The following is a 16,406-nucleotide window of genomic DNA, read 5'->3' as shown; positions in this document are numbered from 1 at the left end:
GAGATGAAGACTTTTTTTTTTTTTTTTTTTTTTTTATGTTTGTCTCTTTGGAACATTATAAACTTTTTTTCAGTCCATTTGTTTGTAAGGCATCCTGATTAAAAATGCTGAGGTATTTGTTTGAGAACAAATACTTTTATTACCTCCTTTATTCAAAGAAAAGGGATGTGAAATTGTAATTCACTTAGGTTGACTTCTAAATGTTTTATTAGTGAATCTTATTTCTCCACATTCCATGTCAGAAATATACATAATCGATATTTAACAGATTAAACTACTTACATGGAGCTTCAGATATTTGTTTTACAAAACATGCTTGGTGTTTCCACTTGAGTTTGGGATCTTTGAATGTCTATTTGTGATTTTAAGGCCCATTTTTGATTTGCATATTGCTTTGAAGCCTGCTCATGATTTCTCCTCAGTACTCGTTTGTACTTGGTGTTCATTTGATGTCGGAGTTGGTTTAGAAGTTTCTGGATCCCCCTTGACAAAAAGTGAACTTCCCTAGTTTCTTTCTTCTTCATAAATGGGAGCTGCTGTTTTAAATTCACTTTTGAGCCAAAAGAGGAGGCTAGGACTTTGAAGAAAGTCAACCGTTCTGAGATATACTGACAAATGGGGAAATCTGGGCAGAAATTATTTACATGGATGAAGAAGTTTGATATCATGCTATGTTGGCATGGCTATATTGAGCCTGTTCTGCTTGTCTGAAACTTTATCTGCAAAGCCAGACAGATATTTAGAGGTTCTCATAATACATCTAACTCCATTCTCATTCAACCCCATAACCTGATTTTGGTTATTGTTAAAATATTTAAAAAATTATAACCATAGTTATAAATATAAATTAATCATTAATCTAGATTGATAAATGACGGGGCATTGCCCTCAAAACCAAAAAAGAACAAAAACCCCTGAGTTAAATTTGAAATGCTGATATTATTTGTATTTAATGAATATTTGTATTGCATGAATACAAGGCAAGCAATAATGCACTGACCCTCACAGGCATCAGTTATTACAGTATGTATGCAAAATAATCACAGACTTCAAGATAGATTAGAAAATAATTTATTTAACAAAGCAGCATCCATGGAGATGAATGACCAAAATTTAACTATTATAAAGCTAAATACAGCAAGACGAGCTATTCACAAAACAAACAGTGGTGAACATGGGATCATTTCAGGATACCTTATGTGGGGATATATTTCTATACCATTTTTTGACTTTTTAGCTGATTTAGCATTACCCTTGCCTGTATTTCTATCGTATTATGGAGTATTTTATTTTCATGCAAATCCCACGTGTCATGTCTGTGTTGTTCGGGCCCCACTTGCATTCCCAATATCCTTTCCCTGGTGCTGCCATATTGGTTTTACTAACTTTGTCCTGCTGTATGACTGTCACTTCTGGTGCCATCAGGAAAAAGGGTGCAACAGCCTCATCAAGTGGACAGAAAGGCAACTGATGTTATTTATCCAGTATCATAGACTTCATGTCATATTAGCAATTCATTAGAAAAAAAATCGGTACTTTGCTGAAGATACGATACAATAAATTGCCGCGCAAAATATTGCAATACCATACTGTGACGATTTTTTTTTCCCTCTACCCTACTGTTCACTCCCGATCTCCATTTAACCTGACAGAGCTTGAGCAGTTTTGCAAAGAAGAATGGAAGTAAAATTGCAGTGTCCAGTTGTGCAAAGCTGATTGAGACCTATCCACACAGACTCAGTGCTGTGATTGCAGCCGTGGGTACATCTACAAAATACTGACTTGATGTGTGTGAATATTTATGCAGTCACTTATTTTACAAACTTTTCATTTAACTGACATTACTCTGTAGAAACCTGTTTTAACTTTGACACTGAAGAATATTTTTTCATCAAAAAAGCCAAATTATACTCTATATTAATGATTTATAAAATCAATAGTAGAGTAAAACATCCAATATGTTAAAGGCACTGTAAGTCCAATATTTACTTCCATAAATATTTAATATTTAAACCAAACTGGACAACATAGATGAATTTCACCGTTGTGACTGCTAGTTTGTTTTTTTCCTGTTTACCTGCAGTAAAAAAACATAGGTAATGCATAAGCTCAGCTCAGTTAAATTCCTTTGATTGCTGTTATCAGCTCATTTTTAACTCCTTTAATTATAATGTCTTTCTTCATTTACTTGAATTTCATGTCTTTCATCCTTGGAATATGACACTCTCTCATCCAAGGACTCTTCAGTTACATATAGGTTAAATAAAGAAATAACAAGAAACGCTGCAGGATGAATGTGAGTGTATTATCATACAGCTGAATTAGCAGTATGAAGAAGCAGGAGAGAAAAGTGCTTTTATGAACTTTGACACAACTTTAATGAAGTACAGTTGTAATTAAAAAGGTGCTAAATTTCTGCTCAGTGAGTTCACAAACCTCCTGCAAAGTCAGACCTTCACAGCGTGTCCTCTTGCCCTTAGCTTAACCATAATCACATTAGCTACCCCGGAGTCGGCTGACTTCCTCCCACCGAGTCAAGGTGTGTTGTGAATGGCGAGCTTCTGAATTTTCCCACATTAGTATTTATGTCACGGCAGTGGGCAGGAAGAGAGGTGCTCCTGTTTTGTCCTCTTCACATGCAACCTCTTCAAAGCATTAGCAGATAATCTGTGTCTCCTGGATAAAGCGTGGGATGTGCCAGGCTGCCAGCGAGCAACTGGAGGTAGAGTGCCATGCAGGCCTGAGGCAAGGCGAGACTGGGGAATAGCCACAATGAAAAGGCACCTCTTCACGGAGGACACTCACTCTTTTCATATTTGCCTTTGCCTTTACTTCAAAGTGCCTCTGACTGGCTGTTTAGGGTGAAACGAAAAGGGGGACCAGCAAAAGGGAAGAGGTAGGGGGGCCAGAGCTGGACAGGTAGGGGTCTACTGATGTCAATGCACCATTTAAACATGCAGCCCAGGTAAAGTATACCATTAAACTTAGTGAATGTGACTTAATGATGTGATCAGGAGAGGTGTTCCAATGCAAACACTCAGTGCAGGAGGATGAAAGAAATACATTTCCCTTCTACAAACGGATTACACAGAGGAGACAGGACTAGAAAGAGAGAGCAGTTTGACATTGAATTCGCTCAGAGGAAAGTGGGGGTGTGGAGATTGGACCTATCTTATGTATAGGAGTTCTATACTGTGAGAAAAGTTTTCATTTTCAGTGAAACTTTCTCTTATTGGAGTATGACCAAAAATTTAGTCTAACTTTCAGCAAATCTGGGGCTATTTCAGACATAAGGAGTTTTCAGATTCTCCTGTAACCTTGAAAACTTGTGTAAAACAAACAGAATTTAAGCATGACAAGCCATGCATTAGGTTTTATTCAAGCTCTCGTTATTTAGAATGAGTTTAGTGTGGTTTAAATCCACCAAAACTAATTCTCAAGTGCAAATTAGTCAGGAAGCCCAAAGTTCATTATCACCATCCAAGATGGTGTTACTATCAGTCGAGGACTAAAATGCCTTTTGGCATAATTTGATAAACCTACAAGGAACCAGAGCAGGGAAGCATGTGGTGTTGCAGAAAGCTGCAAAGACAAATTATCAGTTCAAAACCCAACTGAATCTAAAACCATGCACAGAAGCAGAAGGGCCTATTTTCTATGGTTTGTCATTGGCATTTATTTAAAGGTACCGTGTGTAAAATTTTCTATTTGTCTAGATTGATTTTTCACTTGAAATTAGTAATTATATTACTTCAAATATTTCCAATGGCTTAATGTGTTAATTGTTGCTATGGAAACACTGGATGTGAAGGCAAAAGGTCAGGAAAGGGGAACTGCTACTAGAAGCTATCGCCTTGTGACCGACTATGTTCCTTCTTTTATTAGATTAAACGGCTCTCCATAAGCTAAAACAGTAAATCATTTTTTTCTTTATCAGATGAATTCTGCACAATGAGAAAGAAAAGCTGTTAAAAGTGGCCACACTGGTTCATGCAGTTAGCACAGAACCCCCTCTCTCTTTCTCTACCTTTTAGAAAATGTGTGCTGAAACAAGCCTTTCTCAGATTTTCTCCTTATGATGTCATGTGGGGAGTGAGCACCACCCCTAGGTTCGGTTGGCCATCCCCGTTTGGAAGAAAGTTCCACCTTTCTCTCCTAATCTTCAGCTGAGAGGAGGATCAGGGGAGCCACATCAGAGTCAGACAGCCCATTAACATTTAAATACACAGAAAAAGCTCGTTCTAAACAGGGCGTAAACAGCGGGGATTTTAGACATACAAAAATCCAATACTGGAGTGTTTTTTTTTCAGCAACAAACTTCACAGGCATGTTTTGGGGACCTCTGAGACCAATATAAACTTGTCTTTAAGGGGTAAAATATGTCACCTTAAAGTATAGTTCATGCTGCAAACCCAGAAGGTCACTTTTCACAACTTTTCTCCCACTTTATCAGAAATTCAGCCAATAATCAAGAAATGCGGGCAGTTTTTATTGAACCCCTAAATTCCACCAGATACATGTTTGATCTGTCTCCGCTCTGTCACAGCAATGGAGCACCTAGGTTTCAGTTTCAGTCAATGGGAGTGCTTCCACTTTCTCTGCTGCGGTACGTCTGCTCTGGCAGCACAGAGCCCTCCACAGCAGATAAACAGGAGCAGATCAAGCTGGGAAGGAAGTTTCGCTGAAACCAAATGAAAATATCTAGTTAAATTTCAGAAAAAAATGCACCAACGATGACACCATCAAATGGCAGATTGTATTTCACTTACATCAACAAAATGTTGCATGGGGTGGAGCGGAGCCTGTGGTCAACAGGTCAGAGGGACGAGATGAAGCGCATTTACTTAGAATTACGTTTCTTACTCATAGTAGAAGCACAAAAAGCCTTGTGAAAGGACAAAAATGAGACCAATTCAAGCAAGTCCACCCTGTGTGTAATGTGTGTTTGTCATGTTTTTGTAGCACGTCAGCATTATCGTCTCACACAGGTGTAATTCTGTAATTTCTGAGCTCCTTGGTCTTGCCGGTAAAGCAGTCTGGCGGTGCTGCTCGGTGCTACGCACTGAAAATGCAGTCGGTGGGTGTCAATGAAAACTGGGACATACAGTCAAACTGCAGTGCAGCTGTGACGGACCAGAGACAGGTCCAGTGGATGTCCCAGGTGAGTCTCTAAGAGTTCAAGAATTTCAGGGTCTTGTTCATGAGTGAGGGTAAAAGGGAGCAAGAGGCTGACAGGTGGAATGGTGCAGTGTTAGCAGTGCTGCGATGTGCCAGTCCGTTGTTGTGAAGAGGGAGTTGAACTGAAAGGAAAAGCTTTTGATTTACCTCTCAACCCTCACCTATAGTCATGAATTCTTGGTAATGGCTAAAAGCAGCTGAATGAGTTTTCTCTGGAGGGTGGCTAGGCTCAGCCTTGGAGATAGGGTGAGGAGTTCAGGCATCCTGAGGGAACTAAGAGTAGAGCTGCTGCTCCTTTGCATCGAAAGGCGCCAGTTTTGGTAGTTCTCCTGCACCTCCCTTTGGAAGTTTTCCTGGCACATCCAGTTGGGAGGAGACCTCGGTGAAGAAACAGAAAGCAATAGGTGGGATTATTTCTCTTGTCTGGTCTGGGCATGCCTAAGGATCCCCAAGTAGGTGTAGGAAAGGGTCACTGGAGAGAGGGATCGACTTGTTCAGCCAGCCACGGATAAGCAGAAGAAGATGGATTGGTGCATGGATGGATGACAAGGTGAATGGATGGATGGGTGGGTTAATGGATGGATGGATGATTGCATGAACGGATATATTAATGGATAAATACATGTATTAACCCTTAGAGCTCACAGCTATTTTTTCACCATCATGTCTCGTCTGGACTTTTTGTCTAACAGAGCTTGTTAAACATCGACCCTGTGGTGCACAGTCAAGCTCTATACATCCTTTTTCAGGACAACCATGGCTTTAAGAACATATTTACCAAAGTCATGTCACTTGAATTTTTAAAAAGTTATAGGACTCTAAAGGCATAAAAAAAGAAGAAATTGGAATTTGAAACTCACAGATTCTTATTGATAACACACAATAAACAATAGTTACTAGGCCTTTTCTTTGCACAGACTTGTTCTCCCATCTCTCGGGGACACAACGGTGAAAAATAAACATTCTGTGACTAACGGTTTTCAAAATTCCTACAAATATACAAAAAAAAAATGTCCATGCACTTTTTTGCAGTTATTATTTTTGCCATTCTTCTAAGCAGTAGAGACGCAACTGGTTGACTGCCCCTCCCACAATGCATTGCATGTCGACAAACATGGTGCTGCCCACTGAAGAAAGCCAAAGTATATGATCGAAAATGGATTAAAAATGGATAAAAAAATGCTTATTATTGGATGTAATGCTGTGGATTTAATCTCCAAAGACCCCGAAAAGGCACTGAAGTTCCGGGCTCACTACGACGGCGTCCTTTAGGACTACAGAGACATTGATGGAAGCAAACAAACCGCAAAATGGTCAGCTTTCATGGGAAAAAAAAAGAGTGTCTATGACTTACGGTTCAAAGTTATCAACATCTTTAGAAATTTTGTCACTTAATGTTCTACACAACGCTGTCCTCAGAGACCCCGGAAAGTCAGCCAAATTCCAGGCTCACTAGAGAATGTTCTGTAAGAGCTACGAATGCATGGAAGACATGATTAGAAAAGTGCAACGGAGAGCTTTCATGGGAAAAAACAAGTTAGTGTGTATGACTTACGGTTCAAAAGTTACCAAGCAATTTACAAAGGGATGTGCCTGCGGCAGGGATCCGTGCCACGTAAGCTCTAAGGGTAATGGATGGGTGGAGGGATGCATGGATGAATGATTGGATGAATGGGTGTATTAATGGATGGATGGATGGATGGGGACCTCAGTTGAAAACCAGTTGTCAGCAGCAGAAGTAGGCGGAGCTGAGCTACTCACCATCTTTTGTTAATGTTTTGATTGAAAGCCCACCAATGGTAGAAATGACATACTGTCTGTTGAATGTGCAAACTTTAAAAGAACTGTGAAAGGTCTCTGGACTTTTTGTTTTCCTTGTTCAGCAAGTATAAGGTTGTATGTTCAAGTGTATTATATTATAATTGCTTAAAATGTGTTGAGGCCAGGAAGAGTGTTATTATAAATGAAACATTCTGGGTGAATTGATCAAATGATACAGAACTATGTTTGTGTCCATGCACTGTAGTGCTAATGTTAAACAGCTTCAGTCACGCATCAGGAGGGAAAAATGATTTATAAGTGTTATATCAAAGGATTATGAATAACACACCTTCATCTATTACAGACAGATTTAGTCTCAAGCAGGCTCATCCTCTGTGTGTTTTGTAAGAGAGAGGAACAAGAGAGAAAGTTTGTGAGAAACAGAGAGAGGAGGGGGATCATGTGACTCCTGGTGCACTATGGCTGACCTTCAGAACATCAATATGCTCCATGGAGAAGAGAGCTCAGCTGGATATTGACCAGCTCTGATCTGTCTTCCATTGGCTTTTCTCCTCTCCCCATACTTCTCTTCACAGCCAATTTCTTCCTTAATTGGTTCAATGAGCCCCTCCTTCAACTACACACAGTCATCATTGCTCATTTACAACAGCTGGAGGCGAGATTCACTCCCCACTGACAAGACATGTTGACTTCAGAGCTGCCAGGAATATCTTACTTGGAGTCAACATGTGAAAGTGTTGAGGGCAAATCATCCTTTCCTACTCTTTGTTTACAGCACTTTTTATTAGGATTTTTAAAGATGATTTCAGACTGTTTTTGCTTTTTTTTTCCCCCATTCCTGTTCTGCATTTTATTGTTTTGTTATGGCAATGTCAAGTACACTTCCTTTATGTGCAAATCTACTTTACTACATGACAAGCCAGTCACAATAAATTTAAAAAAGTAATCACTAGGCCCTTGCAACAAGATTACAGTTATTAAAAGCAGTGATTTAAACGTAAGTGTATGCTTTCTTGTGAAAAGCATGATCTAAAGAGATTTCTTGTGCATAATTTGTTATTTGGTGCTGACTTTGTAGGACTTTCTGTTGAAACACAAGAATTCAGTTGCCTTAGTCTGCTGAATAATAAGCGAATCTATACCTAATATTACTTTCTCTTCATGTATTTTGCTAGATCCTTGTTATCTTCCCTCCAGACTCCCTCTTTGGGGAAGTCTCCATCACCATATTTACTGATGTTGCAGTTCTGCATCAAACTGTCTAGACCCAACAGCAGACTTAAATGTGAGTGCTGTCCAAATTCATAATTCATCACCCTCTTCAGACTGCTGCAGACTTCCAGAAAGTCCACATTCAGCTGGCTAACTCCCCTCATTCAAAAGCTGTATGAATGTTACAACATGATTATCCTTCTCATTCATCCGCTCATAGTAGAGCACCCTCGCAGACTTAATGGAATTCATGGTGAATATGGCATGATACAAATGAAAAAAGTCTGAGAGGACACAGTCCAAATGTCCTGAAGGTTGAAATTTGGATTCTGTGAAATACTCTCACAAACTCAAGAGGCTCTGTGTAAGAACGACTCACCAAGGGCACAGGGAGCAGATGAACAATATGTAGACCCATGCTGTGCATACTATTCAGCATGCATAGTGTGCTTGTGAGAACCAGCTGAGTTAATACGATGAACTTGACTTAACAATCTTTTTAAGTTCTGTGTTTTAAACCCCCCCAGTGCTGCAGTTAGTTATTAACAGTCTACGGGGGAGTGGAAATATCCTTAATGAGCGAGAGCAAAGAAGGTGAGGCAGGCAGAGAGTAACAGTAACCTCAGACAGTTTAGCAACGCTAGAAGGAAATTAGATTCTCCTCATTTGAGTGAAAATAATCCCTCGTTTCCTCCTGATACAGCATGTGTGTTGCGTAATTAGTGCATGAGTCAAAGTAACCAAAGAGCTGGCACCTGGTCATGAATAGTTTGTAAAGTCTGCCTGAACAGCTAATGAATCAAGTTTAAATCTGAAATAATTTCACTTCTGATTCAGATTCAGGAAATGTTTTCATAAAGTCAATGTTTTAATCACAGGTGCTGCTAGTCAGCAAAGTAGGCAACTGCTTGAGGCCCCCACACCAGTAGGAGGCCCAAGCTGGGCCCCTGACAAACCCAGTGCATCTTTTAAGAATTGTTTGCTACTTTTTTACTGCTTTTCACAATTGCTATAAAGTCTGATATTACTTTACAAATAGTCTAGTCGATTTGCACATTAACATTACTAACATTAGCAAATAAAAGGTTTTGAAATTATAAGAAATCCTGTGGCTCTCTGGGAGTGAGCTGGTTGGACTAATATTCCAACTGGGCCCTGAGTGGGCACTGCCACCATATTGCTGGGGGTCTGTGGGCCAATGCTGGCCACTCTCAGCCCCACCCAGGAGACATAACCCACTCTTGGTCCATTCTTGGCCCAAAATTATGTTAAAAAGTTTTAATAAAAATCAGAACAATTTAGTTTAATGCGAAATGTGTGTGGTGGTGTGTGAACACGTATGTGCATGTATGTATGGATACATGTGTGTACACGTGTGTATACATGTACCATGTATACATAATTAATATTATGATTTTTTAAATTCATTATTTAATTTACTATTATTATTATGTTTTTTTCACCTTTCTTTTTTTCTCTCTCATAGTAGAACAACTACAATTTCTTTAAAGTCATCCCCTTACCCCTTAACCTACAAGACTGGAATAATACGTAATGTTTAAGCCAGGACACCTTACCACACCACTAATTATCCAACACCAATGCCATAATAATATCTGTTCTTGTTTTTATTTTTCATTTCTTGTTCATTTCTTTCTTTGTTTGTATATTTGTTTTGTTAACTGACTTTTGGTTGCCATTTTTTTTTGTTCTGTTTTCTTGTTACTTTATGTATACACACTTTATCACCAATAAAAAGGTTCAGTTTAAGACAAGGAGTAAACATTTTAATATGGCTATATTGTACTACAGCAACAATAAAGATTTTTTTTTGCTTTTATCTAGGGACTGCAAATCAAAAGGCTGGAAAAGTAAGTGGTAGTAATAAAAAACAACTGGAGGAGTATTTTGCAACTAATTGGGTTCATTGGCAACAGGTCAGTAACATGAGTGGGTATAAAAGGAGAATTTTAGAATCTCTTAGAAGTTAAGATGGGCAGAGGTTCACCAAAATGTGACAAAAAAAAAATGTAGAACAATTTCAGAATGTTCCTCAGCATGAAATATTGGACGCTGGTGATCTTGGGGCCCTCAGGCAAATCACTGCATGGGCTTAGGAACACTTTCAGAAATCCTTGTCCGTCAACACAGTTTACCCTGCCATCCAGAAATGCTTTGCTGGGCAAAAACTCATTTAAATTGGACTGAGGAAAAATGGAAAACTGTTCTGTGGTTGAACTTCTCAAAATTTGAAATTTTTGTTGGAAACTATGGATGTGCCCTGCAGATTAAAGAGGAGAGGGACCATCCAGCTTTTTCTCAGCACACAGTTCATAACCTGCATCTCTGATGGTATGGGGTTGCATTAGTGCCTATGGTGTCAGCAGCTTACACATCTGGAAAGGCTCTATCAATGCTAAAAAGTATATAGAGGTTTAGAACATCATATGGTCCCATCTAGACGCCTCTGTCAGAGAAGGCCTTGAATATCTCAGCAAGACAATGCTACACCATGTAGCACATCCATCACAACAGCATGGCTTCACAATAGAAGAGTCCAGGTGCTGAACTTGCCTGCCTAAACAGAACCATTTATGGTTATACATTTGAAATATAATATGTTTATATCATGCCATGTACATGCACTTGTGTTTATGAGAATGCTCATGATGCAGCTATTTATGAAAATCCAAGGTAAAACAGCAGGTATATCTCCAGCAAAATACTTTCACTGCCTTGTGATTAAGTTCCCTTTTCTTATGAGTTAAATTTCCATCCAGGATATGTATAATAAATTGAATCTTAGGCAAATGAAGGAGGATAAAAGCGGCTACAAATACAACTTAAAAAATAAGTTATGTAAAAGTTATTTTTTTTATTGCTTTACAAGTAGAAGAAGATAACGAGTGCCGAAAACATCATTTCAATGCCTTCAGTCTCATTAAGAATAGATTTTTCTTCGGGAACTGCGGTTATTGCAGTCTGCAATCAAGGCTAGTGGGAATCCAAAAACAGGAAGGATTGAAAGACAGTGGCCATAAAGACCGAATTAAGAGAATTAAGAGAAAGAGTTTGATGTTTAATTGTGATGTTTTCTTGGCCAATTTAAATCCAGCAATTACAGTCAACTTCTGCACACCTGCTTGTAGTAGAACAGGTTCTCTTTCCAGCTTTAATTGAACCTCCTTTTGGGTGTAATTGTTGCCTCATTAGGGAAAAGCCAACAAAAACTCCTCAACTCACCTGTCCTCAAATGGTTTAGCATTGTCACAACAAAGCTGTGTCTCCTAAATCAATTAATGGATTTCTTGTGGTAGCAGCTGCCAGGTTTCTCCCACGACTGAGGGAGGTATTGTCTGTCTGAGTCCCTCTAACGAGGCCCAAATGAATTAACATGGATGAAAACTTAATTAGAACACTCTGCTATTTTTCTCTGCCTCTGTATTGCTACCCAATGGCTCTTTATTTCTACTGCTCTCCATCTATGGGGTTCATGTTCTCCTGGCTCTAATGACCAGATGCCAGTATGACGCAGGACTGACAGAGATAGAGAGGGGGACAAGGAGAGAGAGATGTTAGCAAATGACTGCAGATCAATGCTTCAAATGAAGAAAAATGGCTGTATGGCACCAAGGGCCTCCAGCTACTTATGAGCCTTTAAACAGGTGAGAAACACTATCGACATCTCACTAAGCTGAGTGTTTACTCACTACAGAGGACATCAAAAGCAGAGGGAGGCTGAGGTTATTTACATGTTTTACCATAGTAATAATAACCAGGATGTGCAGTTTCCCCTTCAATTCTCCTCGCTTTTACATTTTTCTTTTATACCCTGCCTGTGCATGTGTGCATACATAAACTTTGTTGTTCTGGCATGTTCTTCATGATAAGCTCTGTGCTCAGGGGAGATTGCAAAACACAACACATCCCATTCCGTTCATCAATGGATCCCTCTTTCAAGTTTGTAGCAAACAGGCCAGAATTAATTACAGACTAAATGGAGATAGCTGTTTTTTCTCCCTGCAGCTCTGCAAGGATGCAAAGCAGCTTGCTTTTTTTATGAGGCCTTGGCTTCATGTATGTGACATTCGTTTCTGCACAAACATATGCAGTAAGAGTGCAGGGATAGAAAGAACACAGAGAGGGGTTCTTTGCCCCTGGAGGGGACGCTGTGAGTTAACCAGATGTCTGTTTACATAAGCTGGCTGTACTGGCTGAATGCAGCACATGCTGCGCAAGCTTAAATGCTGGTTTTGGTATTTTCAGGACTTTAAGCTGCTCACTGTGTGATTTCTATGATTATCAGAACTTAAATCCACAGGGGATCTCAGCTTTTAGAGGGTACTAGCAGCTTTCTCAGGTTAATTTCATTATAGATATAAACCAGCGTTACAGTCGTGTTTCCAGTTAGACACAGACAACCTTTCCTTATCAAGCCTTTGAATACGTCCCATTCTGGAGCTTGATTTACAGTACATAATCTGTAACTCTGCAGCCTGATCACAGAATAGCAGACTGGACTGAGCAGAGGTATAAAGGATACACACAGACTGTGTGTAATGCGGCATGCCTCAATGAAACAAACAGTGCACAGGCTGCAATACAACAGGAGCTCTTTAAGAGGGGGTTTTATACTTTTCTGATTTTTAAAACATAAAGTCACAATGTTGGGTGCCCATACTCCACGTATGCAATTTTTTAAACTGCAAGATAAACATATGCAGCAGTAATCTTGGAATTAGAGAGTAAACTGATGAAAATGGTTTGTTGAAAATCTCTCCGAGATTATCCCGAGACGAGATTTCGATGGAGCGAACAGGGAGCAAACTGATGAGGTCATCGCCATAGGCTCTCCTGACTGGTTCGTGGTTTGTCCGTGCTGCCGGCAAAGTGGAACAGACCGCCCTCACAAGGCCTCTTAGCCATTTAGCCATTAACAGTAATTAAACATCTTACCAAACAGATACGTCCTGCTCTGTCCTTCGCTGCTGCTGGTTTTCTTCCCCCTCTCTAACACATACGGGTCTAACACATACGGACGTATGTCAAAATTCGCCATATTTTACTCAGTCAGACCGGTTCATTCAAAGTTTACAAGTACTAGCATAGCAACCTAGCCACATTAGAGAAAATCGACCTCCGGAAAATCGACCACTTGGAGGAAAGCAGGTCCGTGGGGGGGGGGGTGTTAAAGAGACAGCAGCGAAAACGAAGCGTTTCAGACGGAGGTTAAAATAAGGGTTTTTCAGGACGCCAGTGAGAGACACATGAGGCGTTTTTTGAGCTGTAAACCATGTAAAGCTACTACGTGGGTATCAGAGAGATGGTGTAAAGCCTTGAAAAAGGCATAATACCCCCACTTTAAAGAACACTTCACAATAATATTCTTCTCTACCATTTCATCCAAGAACTAAAAATAACAAGGATAATTCCAGTGATACCCTCGCCTCTGCATCCTACTTGATGTATGCACTGCCAGAGGTGTTTTTTGTGAATTCATATTTTCAATTTTGCATCTCCCAATCATGACTTCAACTCATGATTTCGACTTCTTATTTTATATCTTTACCTTTGAAATTCATGACTGACTTTTTTTTTTTCATATTTTGACCTTCTAAGAGTCACATTTTGGGATTTAAACTCATATTTTGACCTTCTGATCTCATGATTTCGACATATGTTCCATATTTTGAACTTTAAACCTCACAATTTTGACTTTTTCCTCACAGTTCATGTCATATTTTTAATTTTGCATCTCCCAGTGATGACTTAAACCAATTATTTTGACTTTTTATTCCATATCATGACTTTTTAGAATTACAATTTAAAATGTTACTCATATTTTGACCTTTTTAACTCGTGATTTTGATTTTCTTATCTAATATTTTAACCTTTTAGATTCACAATTTGACATTTTTACCCATATTCTGATCTATAAAACTCAAGATTTTGACTTTTATCTCATATTTTGTTACATCAAATTTCTATGCTAAAATGTCCAAATAACCCTGTAAACCCAGTACATGTTCATTCATGCTTCAGCACTGGCAATTGAAGTCTGAGGTGGTTTTAATATCTTTCACAGACTTTCTTCCTCTCCCTTTCACGAATGACATTACACCTGATAAAAGTGAGTTAATTAGTAAAATGAAACAAAGATAGTATGAATATTTGGAAGCTAAAGGTTTGGGTCATAGTGTTTAAAAATCAACATCCCTACAAAGACGGCTGCTGCCAAGTGCTTAACTGATGGACTCTCTCTGTGCTTCATACTGAAAGACTGACTAAAAAGACAGGAGGAGGCTTTACTGTGAAGCAGGAAACAGCAGGCATTTAAAGACCTGACAGTACAAATTTAAGTTACACTCCATTGTGTTTTTCTATGGTGTGGGTGAAAAACACTGATCTGAATAATCAAATGCAGCCGCCTCCTTTCACAAACACTCAAGGTTACACCCCTGACATCCATCCCAGAATGCTTTTCACAACCTCTCTGTTGTTCAAAGCACCCAGCTGATGCAAGAGGCAGACTGCAGCATCAGAAGACGGGACTGCCAACCTGATCAAGTTTACTGGGACTCCAGACGAGGTTAAGGAAGACTGCAGGGTGACAAAGCGAATATGTGCGTGCGTGTGTTCACATGTGAGGCCCTTGTGTTGTCAACCAAGTAGTGAGAGGATTGCAGGGTGTTGTGTGTGTTTGCTTTCATGGTGAGTCATTCATTAGCATTCTGAGCGAAGGCTAAAACACACACACATGAACGGCCCCTGCTCTCCTTTAACTCACAGGTTAAATGTGTAGTCTTCCTCTTGATTCTGTAAACAAACCCAAACCAGTTCTGTTCCCTTCAACTCACTAATAATCATCTCCTTCTTTGTTCCACTTGCATGTCTTGTCGACTCCAGCGGAGAAGTGTGAAAAGGTCAGTGCTCTCAGGAAGCGGCTCTGCTACAGATGAAAGTGGAGCGGCAGCATATGAATTGACCTGTCATTTGCTCGCCACTTTATCTCCAGATGAGCTCTAACTGATGTGCTGTCTGTTAATTCTGCTATTTGCCTTTTCACTGCTGAACATGCAACAACAGTGTTTCCAGTTTGATTTCCATCTTAGAGAGAAGACCTGGATGAAAATGTTGCTCTCAAAAACAGTGGCTTTATTTCAGCTGAAAATTGCCATCTTTTTAAAAATAACTTCTTGATGAAGTTCACTATGCTCAGTCCAGATCCTCAGCTTATGTTAAATGTTTGGAGCCGGAACGGTAAGTTAATGCAGCAACAAGATGAAGCTGCCTGTTACAATAAATACAACAAGCATTCAGTGGTGAATTTAAGATAAACCCCACTCCATTCTCCTTCCTCTAACCTTAAAGAGAAATTAAGACCTTAAATTTTCAAGACAGTCTAGCTGCAGACCATTCACCTCTGATGGCCACTCTCACAGACCATTCTTTAAAGACAACATAAATCTCAGAATGGGAATACACTCTAAAACTTCTGAAGTGTTAGGGTAAGGGTTAAGGTAACAGTTCGGATGCCACAAATTGAAAGTTAAAAACCTGACCTGCAAAACCTGATTAATAAAGCAAAGTAAACCGTCTGCTTACAGGAAAAACTCATCCTCCATGAAAACGCTCTAATGCGGCCAGCATAGCTTACGTAGCTCTATTAGCTGCATTAGCTATGCAGAAAATTTATGTAGAAAAAGTAGCCAAAGCTAAGCTCACAAAGTAGCTACAAAAGTTGTGCATCTTTTCTGCTTAGCTAAGTTAGCTTTATCTTTGTTTACTAAAGTTAGCTTAGCTACAGTTAACAGAGCTATGTAGCTAATGTAGCCAAAGCTAAGCTCACAAAGCAGTTACATAAGCTAAGTATCTATATTATCTGCATAGCTAGGTTAACTTTAGTAACATTTTCTCAGGCTCATGTTGCTAGAGCTAACTTAGCTTTAGATAATGGTGCTACCTAGATAATGTAGCTATACAGCTAACACAGCTAAGATATTAAACAGCTATGTAGGATGTGTATCTTATCTATGTAGCTAAGTTAGCTTTCACTTCATTTGCTAAAGCCTATTTAGCTATAATTAACATAGCTACATTGCTAATGTAGCCAAAGCTAAGCTCACAGAGTAGCTATATAAGCTACGTATCGATCATCTGCAGTCATTAACAGAATTAAAGACATGAAATATAAGAGGTATAAACACAGATCAAACAAATCCTGAAAGATTTAA

This window comes from Cheilinus undulatus, linkage group 7 (assembly GCF_018320785.1).
Source record: "Cheilinus undulatus linkage group 7, ASM1832078v1, whole genome shotgun sequence".
Taxonomy (NCBI): Eukaryota; Metazoa; Chordata; class Actinopteri; order Labriformes; family Labridae; genus Cheilinus; species Cheilinus undulatus.
Note: the sequence above shows the minus strand (reverse complement) of the source record.